Genomic DNA, 20,931 nt, shown 5'->3' on the forward strand with positions numbered 1-20,931 from the left:
ATGATGAGTTAGGAAGTAGATATGTCAAGAGAACTTCTTTGTCTCAGACTTCTTGAACTTGGAGGATTGAAAAGACGCCAGGAGAAACCAGACTGTGTGTGACTCTGTTGTTTGTGTGTGTGTGCGCGCACATTTATATGTGTGTGTACATACATGTGTGTGTGAACAATGATTTAAAAAATAAAAGAACAGTTATGCACACACACATTTATTAAAGCAAATAGGGCTCAGTGTAGTGAACCAAATAAAAGCAAGAAATAATATTTCTGTGACCACAAAATTACCTTTGAAAGGAGTAGGTTAGCCTCAAACCTAAAAAGCCAGGCAGGCCACCAAAGCCAACCAACAAAGGAGAAAAAAACTACCCCGCAAGGGTTGGAGTTTCAAATTAAGAAACTACAGTGGTTCTGCACCAGCTTGTACTAGGAAAAAAAATGTTTTTGTTTTTAATGTGCCAACTTTTCCTAGAGTCTCGCCTTTGTTTTCTCTTCCTTGTCCCCTTCCCCGCTGTGTTTGTGTCTGGCTTTGGTGGTTTGGAGGATGGCGATTGGGCGGGGAGCAGGACTCGGTTCTCTAGCTGAGCAGGGAGGAGTGGGAGGGACTCAGAACGGCGGGTTTCTCACACACCGCCTTCCAGGCAGTCCTTCTCCAGTGCCAGCCCGCCGGACCCCAAGGCAAAGAGCAGCAGTGCACAGCCTGGGGAGCCAGCGGAGCGAAGACACCTGCGGCCCGATGCCTCTGGCCTCCCGTGACCGCATCATGGTGGGTTTGCTCAGCCGCTTGTTTTTTCTACTGTTTGGGGACTGGAGAAGGGGGATGAGGCATGGTACATGGTACGGAGACGTGGGAAAGAAGTCCTGTGTGGTAGGGAAGAAAGAGTCAGAGGAGAATTCTTTGGGTTTTGGCAGGGAAAAACAAAGGCGAGAAGTGACAGTTTGCAGCACGGTGGGAACCGGCTCTGGGGGTGTTCCGTGGGTCCCTCTGCGCCCCTAGCGCAGGTTGACCGGGATGTGCTCTGCGTGGCCTTGAGTGCCCTGGGTGAACCCGCTCGGGACCGACAGGTGTGACACCAGCATCACCTCTCGGTCCGTCGCCAGCGCCGCCGCCCTTCATCTGTGATCCAGTGTGCCTGTGCTCTGTGGGGTGGCAGCTCCAGGAGGTCGCGAACCACTGTCGGTCCCCAGGTCTGGAAGCTACTGAGTAAGTGATAGCGGTGTCCTCGCCGGCCAGGACTCCCCAGGCATAAGGCCCTCTGCGAGTCCTGGCTAAATCCTTTCCCACACTCTCCCCGGATCTTGTTCATCTCTGGGAAGCAAGATCACCGTTCCCACGCTGGGGAGAAGCGAGGAAGGGATTCCCGGGAGGGATAGCGGTCAGCGAGAGCAGCTCTGGCTGGGCTCTGTGGGCCCTCAGTGCAAGGCGTGGGCGACTGTCTCCCACGCCCGGCCGCCAGCCCTGTGCAGCTGGGTGGCCTCCTTCACTCGGGTGCAAAGCAGGGACACCGGGACCTACTGAGTCCAGCTTGTAGCCCCCATGCCCAGAGAATGGACAAGCCGCTCAAAGCCCCAGAGTATGCAAAATGCAAAGTTCCAGCCTCTGCTGGGACCGCAGCAAAGTGTGCTTGTGTGAGCCTGACTGCTCCTAAGCTGCTTGTCTCTTGTTATTGACTGTGATACATTGGAAGGCAATGGTTAGGCATCACGACATTCTCCTGGGCCTATCTGAATGGACAGCCTGTCCCGGGTCTTCAGTGTTATCTCTAAGTGACTTTTGTTTGAGGGACTGCGTCCCAGTGTGGTCACATGATTCCAGGGTATGGGTTTCCTGAGCCTTTGTTTTGCTTTCTGGGAGTTGTTTCTTCGTTTTGTATTTAAAAAGTACTTTACATCTTCTGAGGAAAATCAAATGGTTGTCCTGTCCAGCTCACTTGCAGAAGTGACTAGATGCATCTTGGTTTCCAACATATTGCTCCCTTTAAAGGAAGATAGTTTACCTACATTTAAGTTTTCATAATGGTTTTTTTAGGATCATCGATTCCAAAATAATTCTTGTCTATATTTGGACTAGCACCAGGCTTAGTAGAAGCAGTGTTCACCTTCCTATTGCATGTGCTTTGGAGACACTTAAAAACAAGCAGTTCTGAGGGTTTTGTTCATAATAGAGCAGTCTGTCATTTTTCCTAGACTGTCGATATTTTCCTCCTTCAGGAAGGATCTTGTCAGGTATTCTATTATGCAGAGTGGTAGTAATCAAGGGTAGCAAAGAATAACATGAAACTATCTAGAGTTCTGAAGCAACTCTAGTACTTTGCCTTTACCAGTTATTAAATGGTCTGGTCTACGGATTTGTTTGAGGAGTCTTGTAGTCTCAGAAACTATACCCAAATATTTGAGCTGTTGCGTCTTAAGGGAGATGGAGCAAACTCCGTTGCAATACAGAGACTTTTAGAGTCCCACAGCTAATAACGACAGAAGTTAAAACCCGTAAGCTGAACATTTTCTAGTGCAAATCTTAGCCTCTGCACACAAAGTGTGTGGGCGCAGACTAGCAGAAGACTCCAAGGGTAGTGATACAATAGCTAAACATTTCAAAAGCTGGCGAGGCGGTGGAGGGTGAGGAATCTGTATACACTACCTGGGGAAATATAAACTAGGGAAGCTACTGTGGCCTTCAGGATGGAGGTTCCTCAACATATCTAAAAATAGAAATACCACATGATCCAGCTCTACTCCTTCAGGTATATACAGGAAAGAGTTTTGTGTCAGCCCACCGCAGAGATAATTACTAGACCCTGTAGCCAAGATATGGAGCTAGTCTAGCACCAAGCAACAAGTGACGGGATAAAGACCATGCAGGATGTGTGCATGATGGGTATTTACACATTCATTCCTCTGTAGAGTGAAATAGAATTATGACATCTTCATGGAAATGAATGGCAGTGGACATCCATGAGACACAACAGACGTTCTCATATACTGAATCTAGAGTTTTATATGTATATGAATGAAATGACTGTGAGAAGGGCGGGATGGAGGGAGCCAATGAGAGGAAGGGTGGAGACGAAGAAGGACAGCTGGATCTATAAGATGTGAAAACACAAGGAGGAACCATTTTGTGGAAAAAGAAGACCCACATGATGAGGAGAGCAGGGGGGCAACTCTGAACAATGTATATCATATACACACATGTATACAAAAGGGCACAATGAAATCCCCTGCTTTGTATCCTGAATAAACCAATAAAAGAAGAAAACTCATATGTTATAGACTCATAAGTACAGTATTAAATGTATCACTTAGCAAGCTTAGCTCTGTGACATTTATTTAATAGAGCATGTAGTGCATCGATGGGTAGATTTTTTATTAGATATATTCTTTATTTATATTTCAAATGATTTCCCTTTCCTGGATTCCCCCTCCCTGAAAGTCCTATAAGCCCTCTTCCCTCCCCCTGTTCCCCAATCAACACAGTAAGATCTTTCCAGTGTATGACAAAAAATAAAAATACATTTTTCTCACTGAAATATAAAGTAGTTTGCTTGCTCGGGTGTCTCATAATGCATAACACAGAAACAGCCTCATAAAGAGCCCATTGTACACGTTCAGGTAAAATACATGATTATCTTTGACCATAAGGAAGAAAAGGAGTTATGATCTACACCCAGCAACGGGAAACAATTCACAGTACTTACTGCTGGTGTCTCATAACTATGGCTTATTAGGAAGTCTTGTTTCGAGAAATTCTGAGAAGTTGTTTTAATGTGTAGACTTCCCTACAAGCTTAAATGATGACACTAAATTATGTTGTTATGAGTAACAGATCAGTAGAATACTTAGAGGATTAAAATTTCAATAATTTGTCATAGATATTTTCAGACTTAAGAAACCTCTTTAATCGAACAGTTGAAACCATGTAACAGTGGATTGTGTCAGAAATCATGAAAGAAAAGTGAGGGCAATGGTGGCGCATGACTTTAATCCCAGCACTTTTTTTAAGTATCATTTTTTTAAAGATTTATTTATTTATTATATGTAAGTACACTGTAGCTGTCTTCAGATACCCCAGAAGGGAGCATCAGATCTCATTAAGGATGGTTGTGAGCCGCCATGTGGTTGCTGGGATTTGAACTCAGGACCTTCGAAAGAGCAGTGCTCTTAACCACTGAGCCATCTCGCTGGCGAATTTCTGAGTTTGAGGCCAGTCTGATATATATAGAGAGAGTTCCAGGACAGCCAGGGTTACACAGAGAAATCCTGTCTCCAAAAACCAAAAAAAGAAAAAAAAAAGAAAAAAAGAAAGAAAGAAACGTGAATTCTCTTATTTATATTTGCTAGCACTAGTTAGTGGGTGTCTGGGAGAAGGGAGACTATTGATTTTGTCTACAAGTTAGTTTAAGATAGCATGATATGTTCTCCCAAGTCTCTAGTGAATCTTTAAGAAATAAACAACAAATTAGCTTTAAGAATGGGTCCCCTTAAGTGAGAGGAAATGGAAAGGTACTGTAATATTTGGACAAAACAAGCTAAAATCTGTTATTGATGGAGATGTGGGGGGAGGGGTGGATTGTAGCAAATGGTGCTTTAGAATTACGGTCAGTGTCAGATACACAGGGAAATTGTTTTCCTTTACTTTGGGAGGATAGTCAACCTTTATGGAACTATTTTGATGCCACTTGATTAGAACTATTTACCTGAGAGTCTTTCCCAGGCATATCCTATTCATTATGTCTCTGCACATTTGTCTGTCATTTGAGTCATCCATAATGACAGTGATTGTTCTTTCCAGGCTGTCTAGGTCTGGCCTCTGTTGAATGTCTGGGCAGCAGTTTCTTTAGCTCTCACCCTCTTACTGTGTCACAAGAGCTTTTAGCAACCTTGAGTTCTTTTGTTGAACTTATATTTTGTGCATTTTGTGTCTCATGCCTAAGGTTAGATTATTTAAGAACAGCATGCAGAGCACAGTACTTGTTTGGGGAGCACTGTGGTGGATTGTGACCAGCATGGCCATGCTGGTGTCCTTCTGTGCTTTTACATAGGCTGTTCTACATGTGCAGAACCACCTGATCTATCATTTCTGTCACCACTTGCACTTTCAACCATCATGCCTATTACTAGCTCTACTGTCTGCATGCATTGACCTTTTGAACGGTTCCTCTTATAATCCAGACTAACAGAGACTTAAATCGCTGCTTTCTACTCTTCCTATGTGGTCAGGTCTTCACTCAGTATCTACCAATGTGATTGGTTTATATTTAGCCTTGATCTTAGCCTTCTCTACTCTCTTAAAGGACCATCAAGTTCAGAGTCCCCAGTGGTTCTCATTACTTTAAGTCTTAACTAAAACAGCAAACAAACAAACAAAAACCCTTAAGAGATCCATCATCCTTTTTGAAAGCAAATTCTCCTGTCCTTTCAAAAGCTTTCCTAATTTAAAACTACTTGATATCTTTCTTTCTCATCTTTTCTCCTTTTAAAAATGTTTCCTGTTTTTACCAGTCCATATTAGACTATAATTTCAATGTTGCACAACTCCCAAATCTTTATCCAAAGACCCAACAGACTGTGAACTTCCTTAAAACGTCTGTTTTAAAGCCTTCCTTGCTGTGGACAACCTAGAGGAGCAAGCCAGCTGCCTCTACTGCTTGACCACCCACTGGCTGGCTTGGCCTTTAGCTCAATGAATACTTAATGGGTATCATTGATTTTTCTTTAAGTGTTGACAAGGCTATGAAGTTAGATTTTCTTCTTGATTTATCATGTACCTATTACCTATACATAGTACACGTCCTAGATTTTTATCGGTTTTCTTAGACTATTCAGATAACCTTCAGTCTTTATTCTTAGTAAGTGATCGTATTTCCTAATTTCAGTTAGAAATATTGAGCTCACTTTGACAAATTATTGTAAGACTCCTTGGAGTTGGTCTTTCTTTGGTAGGCCAGTTTTGAACATAGACTGTTTTCTTGTACCAAATGACATATTACTTAGTTTTTAGTATTTCTTTTCTCTTGCCTTTTGAGTAAAATTATTTACATGTAACAGCTCTTGCAATTTCTGAGATAATATTCAGTGATTATTCATTCATATTGATGGGGGGAGGCTCTTCACTATAGAGAAACTTCTTTGAATGAACTTTTGGCTTCGCAGGAAGTGTAGTTCTCACAGCTGAGCACACACATGTGAAGACCGTGATAATGCAGTCAGGTACACTAGTTCATCGCCACTGGATGCTGTACTGTAAGTGCATGTATCTCTGCCTCCATTTCTCTCTCCTTTCTTCATTGCTCTCAGTTTTCCTTTGTTCTCTCTTTTTCATTTTTCATTTCATATTCTTACTATAGTACTGATTCCCACATCTCTTTTGCATATTCTTTCACAAATGCATTACTTTCCCCCAATTTTCTGTCTGGCTGCCTGATTTGGATTCACTGTGGCCTTGAACTTCAATGTTTCTACTTCAAAATACCCAGGGCTTGTATTAGAGATGGGTTGCTAGTGTACCTGGTTTAATTTAAGAATTGAAACACATACTTAGCACAATTATATTTAACTTTATTCTTAGCTGGTAATAACCATATTTCTTAATTTCAATTATAAAGATTGAAGTCACTTTGACATACTATTGTAAAGCTCATTTGAATGGGTTTTTCATTGGTAGGTCAAAAGAAATGTTAGTCTCTTTGTATTTCAATTTGATAATATAGATTAAACATTTCTTTCCATAGAGGCATTAACAAATTTTATCAGTATATAATTTATCCAAGTAACTATAGAATTAAGTGTAGGCAGGACTGTTAGTAGTACGGTCCTTTCTTTCTGTTTTAAAGTTATCAGTGAACTAACTGATCATTTTACAAGGCAGTCTTGCAGGTTACTAAGGCTCACGCCTTTCTTAGAGTTTGCATTCTTTGTATGATCCAAGAGTTTATGAGAATGGACAGACCTGGTCATATTCCTAGCTGGAATCTGTTTCCACTTTCGGCAGAATTGATAATAGATAACTCTATAAAAAACCAAAAGCAGTACCACTGGGTTCAATTATAATGGCCTGTTAACAACATGTCACATATCACTGCTTAAATAGTACGTTTTTAGGAATCATTTTGGAATCATGTCTGGTACTAACATTGAGCTCTCTGGGTCAGAGTCAGTGGAACGTGCTCTCTGTTTTGAAAGTCGAGGCATTGGCTGGATTTCTTGTTCTCTGTGACTTTGTATTTGTTTCCTTCCTGTTTTCCTTTCTTCCTTCTCACCTTTTCTATAATGAGATATAAACTTCTGATAGAGCTCACTCTATCAGAACTAGTGACCTAGCACTCATGATCCCCCTGCCTCAGCTTCCAGAGTGTTATGGTCACACTTACCCCCACCCAAATGCACCACCACTGAATTTTTTAAAAGAACACTGACAATTTCATTTTCAATGTATCAAATATATGGTGAATTTCATTATCTTCCCCACAAATCCTGTTGGTACTTTGTAGTATAATATTTTTTCCTTTCTTTGTGTTTAAACTCACTTAGAAGGTTTTATTGCATTGTAAAACCCAAATAATATATTTCTAATTCTACCTTTTGTCTCAATATTAACCTCTGTGACACAGTCTAGAGTCACACAGACTGTCTAGGATGTTTTACCATTTGACCTTCTTTGTCTCCTTGAAGGCAGGACACTTTTCCCACATCTAATAAAAACGGCATCCTTACTGCTTTATCTAGTCATCAGTAACAGGAATCAAAAGGCAATTTTTGTTATTGTAAGTTTCAAAAGCTTCGGTTCGTTTCATGCTTTGTAATTTATGGTGCCCTTCTTAGCGGACCAGCCGCTCTTTTGTTCTTCGCTCAATAAAGTTTATTACAGATTATACTTGTCACTGGGGAGACACAGCCATGTTGATGACACAGTCCTTGATTGGTAGGAATTTAAAGTCTGCACATGGCAGCTAGCAAAAGCAAGAAATAGTCTCCAAATTACACATGTCAGCCCTTAACGAGCAGCTTGATATGTGTGTGGCAGCTCTAATGGATTCTAAAGAACTGAGAAGGGAGACAGCTCCGCTCCGCAGTGGAAAAACTGAGGAACGGTTGTTTCAAGGACAAACCAGGAAACGGCCAGGGGACTGGGATCCACGGGAACCACAGGGCTTATATTTTAGAGTACTGGGGAGTGTGTGCCAGGCAGAGGACTAGGCAAGAGGCACTACAGGGAGCAGGCGAGTGGGCCTGATCAAAGTATCGGGCAGGTGGGGTAGCACAGGCATTTTGCAAATCACAGCTCATTCTCTTTTGAGACAAGGTCTTACTCTGACTGGCCTATCCCTAACTCATGCCTCAGTCCTTAGAGTAGCTACAGTTGTGTACCACTGCCTGGTGGGGCCTCTTCTTTAGGAGAGAGCATTTCTTCTTACTCTGCCTTGGTGTTTATGCTTCCTCCTCTTCTTGCTCTAGTCTTCTGCTTTACAGATTCAGTTTTCCTGTTATCCAATTCTGAATTGAATGTCCTGTTACACATTTTCACAACACCCTGTGATTTCCCTGTGCATTCTCTTACTATGGTATAATTGTATTTGGAATTGTCTTTTCCCCATTGGGATGACTTGGGTAGGAGATGTTAGCCTAAGTCCCCATTGTTTGCACAGACACTCAGGGGAAGTGCTGAATGTCTTATAAGCACATGGTAAAGTGTGTGGGGTGATTTGGCCTGCTTGGAGCCATGAGATTATCTCAGAGTACGTTTGTGCAAGGCACTCAAGATAAGAAGGGATTAGAGCGTAAGATCAGGATGCTAGGCGGAGTATTTGCTTCATTAGGTAATGCTGAACTGTGCTATGCTTTTTTAAGGGTGGGGGATGGGTGTTGAGGTGTACATAACAGTTTTGACTACACATTCATAAATCATTTCTAGTCTTCACAGTTCTAAATTTATTTTGGGGCTTAATCCTAATATTGTCTGGTATCTTTACATTGTTTCAGGCCTCTTACCATGTGGTAAGAAATGGTCATAGACTGCAAAGCTTTCATTCATGACAGATTTCGTACAAATGCCATCATGGTGGGAGTGAGTGGTGGGGAGGCAAACAGTCAAGCCTTGCCTGATGCTGTCTGTCCTCGTAATAGGAAAAAACCTCGACTTCACTTCTGCATGGTTGTGTTAAGGATGTTTATTTTTCTAGTCTAAACACACACACACACACACACACACACACACACACACACACAGAGAGAGAGAGAGAGAGAGAGATTGTTAGCTGCTTAGTTGTCAGTCATCAAAATGAAGCTTCAGAAATGCTTTCTTAGAAGCAGTTAAATATATATTAGAATAGTGTTCTTAACTTTGGTTTTGATGTCTGTAGTTTGTATTTCTGAAAAATATTAAATAGAAGATTCCAGAAATAAGCAATCCTTAAGTTTTCTATAACGTCTATGGCAATACATTATTATTGATTTTACTAGAACATAATATTTCCTATCTCTTGCTCTGTTGAATTTAGAAATTGATTATTATCATAGATATATATGTATACATAATAAAAATAACAGCTTTATAAATTTGGTCTGAGAGTATTTACGATTTCAAGAATCTGAGAAATCTCTGAAAATGTTACCCTCTCAACCAGTGGGATTATAGGATTGAGTTCATATAGCACTGAACAGGGAATTTCAATATTTCATTGGCAGAAGTAATTTATGAAGTTGTGCATTTGTTATCATGATGTTTCACAAAAGTCTCTGCTTGTGAAAAGTATTGAGAAGGTGGTACGCATGGCAGGGAAGGAGATTTGGATAGATGCAAGAAAGTGATCAGCACCGGAGACGACAAAATTTAATTTTCCTATATGGTGTCCCTTTTGTTCTGCTCTCATTGGAGACAGAGCATCACTAAGTTGCCTAGGTCAGCCTCCAATTCACTCTGTAACCCAAGCTGGCTTGAACTCAAGCCTCTGCTTCTCAAGTGCTAGGACATTCCACTATAACTAACTTAAAACAAGATATTTTTATACCGGATTGGCTGTATATGTTTATAAATGTGATTGACATAGAGCAGGAGTCTTTAAGACATTTTAAAATGTCTCGAAAGACTTGCCGCCACTAATTATAGCTGGCATTCCTCCTTGCCCACTTGGATGCCAAGCAGTAATTGAATGTGTGGTACAGCATCTATTTCTGGGTCTTTTTCTAGTGAATGGCTTTAGAGTAATTCTTATGGCCTAGATGTGTTGCCTTATGTTAAATATTCTGTCGTGTTTGGGAGAGAGTGGTGGTAATTCCTGATGGAGTTTGTATCTTACTTGAAAAGCAAATCAGCCTAACTGAAGCCCCTGGAGCCTCTTTTACCCATTGTCCTCCAGTATAAGGCTATGGGGTCATTTGTCTTCAACCTCTCACTTGTAGGCATGTCCATACATTGGGGTACTTCCCTTCACCCAGTTTCTGTCCTCCTGGTCCTGCCCTTAGCCGTAAGTTCCTTTGGGTTGATGTTGTCTTTTCGAATGTGCCTCTAGGCCTCCACAGGGAAGCTTTTATCCAGCGCTTCTTTGTTTGTCATAGAGCGATTGCCAGCTGACTTCAATCAAGAACATTACATGTGGGCAAAGACTGTTAACATTAAAGAAAAGTTAATGAACAAAGATAAATGAATGATCCAGCATGTGGGGCATAGGTAAGAAAGGAGGCCCAGATACAGTGTGCTGGGGAACAACCTGATTTGTCTGTAGCTTCGTTGTGGTGCCACCTAACAATTGTCTTCATTATTGGGAATGGCTAGGACATTTTTCCAGATTGACGGTTTGATTATCTAAAACCACAATAAGTCGGATTAGGTGCTTCTGGGATATCACGAAAGGTGTTTTATTTCATAGTAGAAATCATTAGCTGTTGTGTCCTAGTCAAGTTTTACACAGTAAATTTTGTATGGCTATAGTTGCATGAACCCTCCTTGATAAATGACACTTGGTTCAGGGAACACACATCTCAACAATTTTTGTTGTATGCCATGCATGTAGCACCATTTTAAATGGAATTAAATTTCACCTGCTCAGACGGTCAAGCTGGTAGCTTCACGGCAACACTGCTGTTCCTGCTGGCTTGCCATCATCTTCCTCTTTCTTCAAACCAATTTCCTCAGCTGTGGGTTTTAATCACATTCTTTCTTTCTACATCTCTGTATTTGGCCCACTTACAATTTTTTTTTTTTTTGTTTTTGTTTTTATTTGAGGCAGGGTTTCTCTGTGTAGCCCTGGCTGTCCTGGAACTCACTCTGTAGATCAGGCTGGCCTCGAACTCAGAAATCCATCTGCCTCTGCCTCCCAAGTGCTGGGATTAAAGGCATGCGCCACCACCGCCCAGCTCCACTTACAATATTTTATCCTGGAAAACCCTCTCTTGTTTTCTCTGCTCCCCTGTCTCCTACTTATATTACATAAACATAGAAGCTCAGTTTATGTATGCTTTCAGAAAGAGATCTCGAATGTGACATGAAAGTGTTGATGCAAGCTTTTGATGTCACCATGAGCCTGTTTGTTTTGAAACACCTTGAGCTGAATCTGTGTGGCCTCAGTCTCTACATGCAACCTTTGCCTTAAGGGTGTGGTCCAGGGTTTTTGTTCTAAATTTCTAAAACTCAGTTTCCTAGAATGTAGCAATGGCTGACTGGCAAGTATTGGCGAGACCTGTGGATGACTGAACAAGTGGACAATAATGAAAGAATGTATGATTGACAGGGTTGGTGGGAGATTCTAAGGAAAGCATAGGTAAAGATGTCATCAAAGACGGGTCCTGAAGAATGGGTGGTGTGATGGAGTCTCGAGCTTTGAGGACATATCTGCTATAAAGTGGAAAGAGCTGTCGTGTGTGAAGATGATGCATTCACTCACACTGGGTTACATGTGGCATACGGTAGCATCACCACAAGGTTAGTGAAATATAAATTTAGAACATACAATTTCTAAATAGATCGTAAGTTTAAATTTGGTAAAAGAATCCCCAATCATGTTATATGTTTATTTGAAATAATAAAGCAAAGATCAAAAGGATTTTATTACTGAACAAATGAAGATTGGTTTCTTGGAAATAAATGGAAAATAAACCATTATTCTGATACATATATAGAAAGAGTATGTTAGTAGGTACATAAATTGTAGTGTCATACATTTTTGGTATGACACTCAAATTAAGATATGCCAATTTCCAAAGGCCACTGTGCAGTGTGGGCCCTGAGGATCCCAGTACCCTGAACTGCCGCGTTCTCTGAACCACTGCACTTACCTGATGTCATGCAGCTCTGTCAGGTAACATGCTAGTCCGCTGGAAACTGTAAATGTATTGGAAATTACAGGGTTTCATGGCAACATGATCCATTACTCAGTACCAAGGAGTTACACTGATTATGCTTTTGCTGTCTCATAGGAATTTAAAGTGTTATGAAGCCATCAGTCGAGGAAGATAGAGGTGCTAGGGCTTTAGATTAAGGACATTTTTCAGTCTCTTCTTTCTAAGTCAAAATACAACCTTCATGATAAGAAATACTTGAATAGAGTTCCTTTAAATCCATATAAATATTAAACATGAAGATACAGCTTTAAATGAAAAACTTAAATTTGAAATGTTAAAATGATCTGAAAATTCCCCAGAACAATCATGTATAGCTTCCTCTTGTGTTGCCATGTAAGTACAAGAAAAAAATCCAGTTAACAAAATACTCATGTTAATTAATGGATATTAATAAGCATTATTTAATAACTATTAAGAGATTAAAGAATGTAAAAACATAACCAAGAAGAACAGAATTACTGTTGTAGTTTGCATATTTTATATAAAAACATTTCAGTTTTACAGTTTATCCTCTCCTGTGCATGGTGGCATTCACTCACAACAATGATTTTGAAATCTGTTGATTTGGACATGTGTACACATCCTCTGAGGATGAACTGTGCTAATCTCTAATGCACACAGTAGCCCCGATGTAGAAAATTTAACACAGCCATAGAGGCTCTCAGAATGATGATGTCATTGTATGTCATAGTGTCCAGAAAGCTTTCCTGTACTAAGAGAAAATGTCTACAGAAGGCAAGTGAGTTCAATGTATTGTGAGGAAAACAGTTGAGACCAGTGTGCTGCATCTGCCCAGCATGAGAGACTTGAGTCTGCAGAGCCCTCTCACAGGCCAGCACTTTCCTGCTTCCTTGATCCGGGGCAGCTGTGAGGAGCTGGGGCCAGGAAGCAGCCTGCTACCCTGTGATCAGTAGGTCACATATTTCTTTGAGTTCTTGAGTTTTGGGATCTGTTATTGCTGTAAATAGCTTTGTAGTACAAAACATATGTACAAGAAACTGTGCGTATGGCTAGATATAACTGCGAAGTAATGGCTGAAATAAAGATAACAGACCCTTCCATCACCTTGACAGTTTTCTTGGGTCATTTTGCAGTTCATCCTTCTCCTCACCTCTGTCCCAGGCAGCTGGAATTCTGCCTTATGTTTTTGCAGATCTGTTGTAGTTATCATGTTTTATATAAAAACAACTTTATAGTTTGTGCTCTCGTATGCCAATGATCACAATAATGATTTTGAAATTCGTCTATTTGATCTTGTGTGTATCCTTGTAGTGATATTCCCACTCATGTGTGGCTTCCCCGTGTTTCATTTGTGCATTTACTCTGTGATGGACATTAGAAGTACTTTCAATTTTTCTTTCTTACAAAGGAAGCTGGAGGGCTTAGCCAAAACCACAAATAAAGCTGCCACGAACATTTACATATAAGTCTATATTCAAATATAGATTTATATGTAAATGTTCGTGGCAGCTTTATTTGAATATAGATTTATATGCAAATGCTCATAGTTCTCTTGAATAAATATGCAAAATAGAAAAAAAAACACATCATGTTGTAGGGAATGTTTAAATTTTTATAAAAATGCCAAACTTATGTCCTTGTACCACTGGCCCATCAGCAGCATATGGATACACTAGTCATTCCACATTGTAAAAACCAGTGCTATTTTCAAACTGCATCTAGATGTGGTGGCACAGGTGTATGATCCCAGCTGAAGAGGGGCTGAGCTGGGAGGTCTCCAGCTCAAAGCCTGCCTGGGATACCTAGTGAGTTTAAGGCCAGCATGGATAACTTAGTGAGACTCAAACTAAAAATAAGTAAAAAGAGAACAAGTTATCCCTGTGGTAGATCATTTATGAGGTCCTGAGTTTGATCACCATTAACACAACACAACATAGACACACACACACACACACACACACACACACACACACACGAATTTTAGGCAGCTTAGTGTATTTTTCCTGATTTATAATACTCTACATGTGAGAAGGTTGTTTACTGGCTATTCAGGGGCTCTTCTGAGTGGAATGTAGATCAGGTGCTTGCCTATTTTTAATGTGAATCACCAGTTTTCTTACTGAGCTGTAATTTCTTACTGAGCTTTGTATATTCAAGAGTCAACTCTTGCTGATAGATATGTTTCTGCCTGGCTGCTGTCTGTCCTCTCAGTAACTTAGTGCCATATTCTAGAGAGCAATAGTGTTTGCCTCGTGCATGGCCACAAAGTATTACTTTTACATTTTCTTCAAGTAGTTTCATGTTTTAAACAATTACATTTAAGTTTCTGGTGCATTATATTTAATTTTTGTTATTATAATGTATTAGATAAGATCTTTCCAGTGTTGATTTCTAGTTGTTTCAGTGTTATTCATTAAGAAAATGTCACTTATTGTAATGCCTGGAAATTTGGATTGACATTATAATTATAATGCTTTCTTAACTGTCCTGCATGCATATTTGTCTGATATATTTGATCTTTATATCATCCCCTTCAAACTCAAACCAAACACATTCTTTTCTATCTCCCCTTCTCCTCTTCTCCCTTCTCTTCTATCCCCATATCCCTTTTCTCCTCTTACCTTCTTTTTCCTTTCCTTTTTCTTTATTTCTTGCTCTCCTGTTATTCTCGAATGGAGTCTGGCAGTACCTCCCAGGCACATCTCCCTGCCCTGTCAGTACTATGATAGCTGTAACTGCAGGCATGTACAACTGTAACAGACTCCTAACTCTCTAGAGTATTCTAGCTTTATTCTAAGTTTTTTTTAAGGCATTAGCAAATATGGACAGCTTAGCAGGAGTTAGATGTGTGCTCCTGAGAATAGGGGTGAGCAGTTGAGCTTTGAGGAAACAAACATGCAATAGTCATTTGAATTTTCAATTATATGTGAGTCCTAATGCTTTGAGTCTCATCCTAATATTGATTTAGCTAATGTGTGTCTTCCACCCGGTGTTAGTATCATTTTGGCAGTTTCTACTGAAGAGCTCTGTGAGATTTTGACAAGAATCACCATCAATCCCAAACAGCAGTTTAAGAAAAACTGGCCTCTTAATATTTTTAAAAAGATATCAACAATATTAAAAATGATCCCCAGTTCTTGATGCTTTCCCTAATATGTTTCATCGACATTTGTTGGTAATTTGGCATCAACCTTTCTAGCCTTTGGTTAGACTTAATGTGAAATATTTGTATGCATTGACTTGATAATGTTTCAAAGTAGACATTCCCAATGTTTACTCTTAGTATTAAAGTTGTAGTATACTTTCCTGTATCAGCCCTGTGGACCTGAACTCTCATTCCATTTTCTTCTTGATCTCACATTTGCTTCATAGATCATTTCAGAACTTTTCCATGATCAATTCTCCATGGACATAAAATCCAGACATTCTGTGTTGTATTTCTTCTTGACACAGTTCAGTAGCCCTGGTCTGACAGTATTGTTGGGTTAGAAGTGGGGAGAAGAATCATTATTTCTTTGCTCCTTAAAATGGTGGGAAGATGTTTGCTCTCATTGTTAGAGGTAGAGATGAGAGTATTTTGTGATTTTTCTTTCAATTGATCAGAATCAATGACATCACATTTATTGTCGAAGTTAGATTTGTACTATGTAGTAATTGTCTTCATTTATAATGACTGTAGACAAATGAAAGAGACTTCCTATCTTCAACATATTTTCATTTGAGCTTGCTGTCTGCCAACCAAGTCCGCATAACAGCATCAGTATCACTGTTAGTATCCATATCAGTATTTTAGTTTCATGACTTTTCACTCCACCACGTTGTGGCGCCTCGATTTTCTTGTTTAAGCTTCATGAATTTCTTTCCAGTCTGAAATGCTAATGATTCCCTCAGACTCCTTCCCTCTTGCCACATTCCCTCTTTTTGAACTCATCTCCCCTTCTGGGTTCATTCCCATCATATTTTGCTAATTGCTACTTCTGTGTCTAAATCATAACATTCTTCTTCAGTCCTAAAACAAGATTGGTCTCAGAGTCTAAATTTAGCCATTTTCATTCTCTGTGTGTCCCATTTAGCCTTTGAGTTAAAGTCCTGGGTTCACTGGCTTCATTAGTGGGGAAGGGTCACAGGTTAAAGGCTGCAGTGTATGGCTCTTGAAAGGACATCTCCCAGATTCAAATACACTTCTCCCTAAATATTCTGTTTACAGTCAAAAGCTACTAAAACAAAGGCACAAGGCCGCAGCCATTTGCACCTCCTGTGCGCCTGCTGTTACCCCTTCCTATTAATGTCCTAGTTATCTTTTCAGACAGAACCCCAGAGCCACTGTGGTCCTCAGATCCTCACTGCCATGACATGTCCTCGGCAATGTCACACTATCTCTAGCAGCCAGCCTTTCCTGCCTGTTTGCCACAGCTTCATTCCTGCATCCGGTGGGCAGTTCTTCTGTGGTCCTTTGCCAAAGTCTGTGTCTAAACCTAGTAACCTTCACACTACACTATTGCTCAAAGTCTACACAATCCCAGCTGCTAGTCTACTCTTCCCAATGCTCAGTGCCTGAAGGAGATGTTTCTAATGTACATTACCCATTAATGGTTTCCTCTCCCACTCTGCCTTCATCATAGCCCTTTAAGGAAATTAGCATAGGTGTGCATCATCCACATTCGTATTTGAGGGATATGAAAGAATATAATTATTGTGGCAGTCTCTAAATTCTAATTAAATTATAAATGAATTTATAATAACAACCTGTGTTTAACCTTGTTTCTGAGAGGTGATGCATAAGCTTTGATCTAGCTAAATTTTATGTATATTTTGTAATTTTTATTGCTGCTGATTTGTCCTCTATGCTATTTATAGTTGATAGCTTAATATTAATATATTTATCAATATTAGCTACATTCATTGAATGTTCAGTGAGAGCTTAAACTTTGCAAAAAGCTTTTCAAAATGTTTAGAACCATAGGGAACAGGCTCTTTGTTCCTAAGATTATGAACCCATAAAATGCGAAGGAACTAGTATGTTTCATGAGCATCATAGACTTCAGTGGCAACCACAGATTTTAGGGAAATTTAGAAACCTATTTTTACCTCCACAAAACTTGAAAGATTTAGTTCCACAAAACGTAAAAACTACAGGTGAGAACAAGAAAGTATATAAGAATCTTTAAAATTAGTTTCTTCTTAATTCACGTGACATTTAAACATGTATGCTTGAGTTGTCAAATATAAAAGCTAAGCAAATTAAATGGAAATGAGTCAAGTTAATAATTGTTTAGGCCGCCATGCCTACTTTGTTTAGATTATAATACAATTACATCATTCCTCCAGTCTCTTTCCTCCTTCCAAATCCTTCCATACATCTTTCCTCGTTCTTTTTCCAATTTATGGCTTCTTTTCACCCAATAATTGTTACTACATATATCATTATATCTATATACAGTATTCATAAATACATATACACAATCTGCTTAGTCTATACAATGTTTCTTGCATGATGCTTTCAGTGCTGACCATTTGCTATTGGATAGCCAATTGGTGTGCTTTTCCCTAAGGAAGGCAATGGTTCTTGGTTGTCTGTAGTTCTTTATGCAGAGTGGATGATGCCTTATGTGCTTTCTCCCACCCACTTCAGTATGTCTATCGTTCTTTTTCAGATTATTTTTGGGCAGTCATATAGGTGAGACTTTATAGGTATAGCTCTAGTTTTACTGGAAGACAGAATCTCAAATCAAACACCCTTTTCTTTGGCTCTTTGAAAAAATTAAAGGGCTGGTTGATCTACCATGGATAAATTTACTCTGATCTACACAACTAGTGAATGAAGGCTGGAGTCATATCTGGGCTTTAGTAAAGTGACAAAGACAGAATAATGAGATTTTTTTAAAAAAAAAAATTAGATTTGAAGAATTGAGAGGTGACTAAAACTACATTATTTAAAATGTATAAAAGATCAGAGTATCACGCAAAATAATCTGGAAAAAAGAATTAGGAAATTATAGAGAGTCAAAGTCTCTTAATATTCTGTGTCATGCAAGTAATGATGCTCAGTCCTCCAATTCAACTGAGATGAAAGACTCAATGCTAAAAGGTTGCCATATAGACAACTGAAAAGAAATATGGAGGGGCCAAGTCTGTTTCGATTATTGCAGGAACAGCTGCCCAGCATGTGTGAGCTGCTGTGTTAAGGTTAGGGAGTCTATAGGAGGAGTGTTGCTGCATTTTGATTGAGGAAGTAGTCAGGGTGAACCATGTGAGTTTGGGTTCATAGGTATATTGAACTCCTCCATCCATCACCTTTGTCTTTATTGAGCTTTGGGGCTTGTATCATTGCTAATAGCTAGACACCTGCCATCTTTTAAATATAAGAGACTGCAGACAAAGATCTCTAATACCTATTTCAGTTCAATTCTGTTATCCAATTCATTTTCAGTGACTTTATGGAAAAGATACCAAAATTAAAGTAAAAATTGAGGTTTACTGTGATTTTTTTTTTAGTTCCCTATTTTGTATCAATATGGGAGCAGAAAACATTTAAAATAAAATACAGTTGTGGTTTTGAAAGTAGGTGGGAAAGACTCAGCCTTTCCTCACACATTCCTCTCTAGTATCTAAATACACACCTTAAGTCCATGTTAAGAAGCTAAATGCATTTTTGGTCATGATTTTTTCAGAACTAATCATTATTTAAATATTCGAAGTGGATTGGATTTGTCCTAGCATTTTCTGTGTCTGCTGCTTGCCCAGGCCTAGCATGACTTAGGAAGATGTGTTCCACTGATTCAGTATTAGTAACCAAAGATCATTTTCTACCTTAAGAATAAGAGAGAACTGTGCTGTTGGCCTGAAAACTCAGGAAGGCTCTAGATGTTCACAGGGCCAACTGGTCAGTGGCTCAGCCACCAGACAGCCTTGGGAGTAGAATCCTCTCTAGGCCTTCATGACTCCAGGAAACACCTTCATTGCTGCCTCTACTGCCTTCCTGACTGACACTCTTGTGGTTGCTCTCTCCAGTCTCTCTCTGCTATTTTCTCTATGGCTAAGCCTGCTTCTTGATTAATTAGATCTTGATCATGGTTGATAAGTTTCTGTTTCTAATAGTGCATTAAAGCACAGACTTGCTATGGCGAGGTCACTGTGTAATTCTTTTTGTGAAGGAATTTTTTAAAAATCCCCAGTGTTGCATTAAAATAACCCTGTTGTCCCTTATTTTAGGCTCTTCTTTCTAAATAAGATAAATCAGTACACAATTAAGAGGTCAATTCTGGTCTCTTAGTCACACCCTAGCTTCTTGTCAAGAAGCAAGACTTCACTCCCTTGGTATTCTTCAGTCTTCAAACAGATACTGCTTCTGAGAAGTTCATGGCAATAAGCTCTTGATATAACCAGAGTTCCCTTAAGCAGTCTGTGAGAAGGGGTTAAAAATGCTCTCACAGGTATAAAACAGCACTGAGTCTTTCTGAGAAGTGAAAAGATTTGTCAGTAACAGAGTTCATAATGATTATTAACATGAATGTTAGGTGGAGTTTAGCGTCTGCTACATCATGGTTATGTTGGGTGTAACCCCAACAGTCGTATGGGCTACTCTAAAATTAACAACCACACCCTCATAATTTTATGTCTGAAATAAGAGTGTCAGATAAGTAGTAGAAGTGACATTAAATCTGATGCTTTTGAAACTTGAAGGTACATTTTGGATTTTTGTTTTTAATTTTAAAACTGCATATCTGTGGGAACCACTGAAAGTAAGGTACTGTATTTAGTCTTCAGCTAAACTGTATTTTATCACCATTTCACCATTTAGTGGGGGCGATAGCAAAAGCTTAATGTGAGGTTATGAAATTGTCCAGTGCCATTATCACCACAAGCTATACAAAGCATGGACATTACGACTGGACACATGGCTTGCCACTTCACATTTGTTGCTTTCTTTACCCTGAAAACATACTTAAATGATAAGTAGTATCAGCAATCTTATTTCCTGATGGAGATTGTTCAGTTGAGATTTGCTTTATGCCTTGATGAAAACACTGCAGTTTGTACAGGCAGAGGAAAATCTGATGCTATTACCTAAGCTCTCAACTGGCACATTAATTTCACATGTAATCATTATGAAACTAAATATGTCAGTATTAAATGAGGCATAAATATCAAAGTCTAATATATAAGTAAATATCCCAATTTTATTTAATATACCATTTATTCCAGTTGTTTAATAATCAAGGATTTGTTTTCTTTTTGAGACTTTCATCAATTTTATTATATAAGGCACAACCAAAAGTGGTCTATTAGAGCATGTGCCCTTAAATAATTCTGATTTTTACCTAACTTACAAACTTCAGTCATACATAATTGAGAGCAGAGATGTTTTTATTGCCCAAGAATTTTATATATGCATAAACTTTTTGATCAAATACACTCCTTTTAGCCCCATTATCAAGCTTCACCCCACCAAAACTGTTACTTCTAACTTTTTAACTCTTTTTAGCCCACTGAGTCCATTTGTCTACTACTAGACAATGTACCTTGATCAGTCTCAGGGGAAACATCCCTGAAGAAAGCTGACTCTCCTTTTCACAGCCGCCGTCAATGGCTAGCAGCTCTGCTGTTAGGAGTAGAATTTGATACACCAGGGAGGAAGCTT

General features: G+C 39.4%; 1 protein-coding gene across 1 annotated transcript in view; it reads left to right on the top strand.

Annotated features, from left to right (window-relative positions):
- Positions 1 to 597: 597 nt before the first annotated feature.
- The window catches only part of Gucy1a1 (guanylate cyclase 1 soluble subunit alpha 1), a 55,751-nt gene continuing 35,417 nt past the window's right edge, over positions 598 to 20,931 (top strand). Inside the window, exon 1 of the mRNA XM_052180303.1 lies at positions 598 to 762. The gene's annotated coding sequence lies outside the window, so the exon portion shown is untranslated. The remainder of the gene's footprint in view (positions 763 to 20,931) is intronic.

Source organism: Apodemus sylvaticus, chromosome 4 (genome assembly GCF_947179515.1).
Source record: "Apodemus sylvaticus chromosome 4, mApoSyl1.1, whole genome shotgun sequence".
In the NCBI taxonomy this organism is placed as follows: Eukaryota; Metazoa; Chordata; class Mammalia; order Rodentia; family Muridae; genus Apodemus; species Apodemus sylvaticus.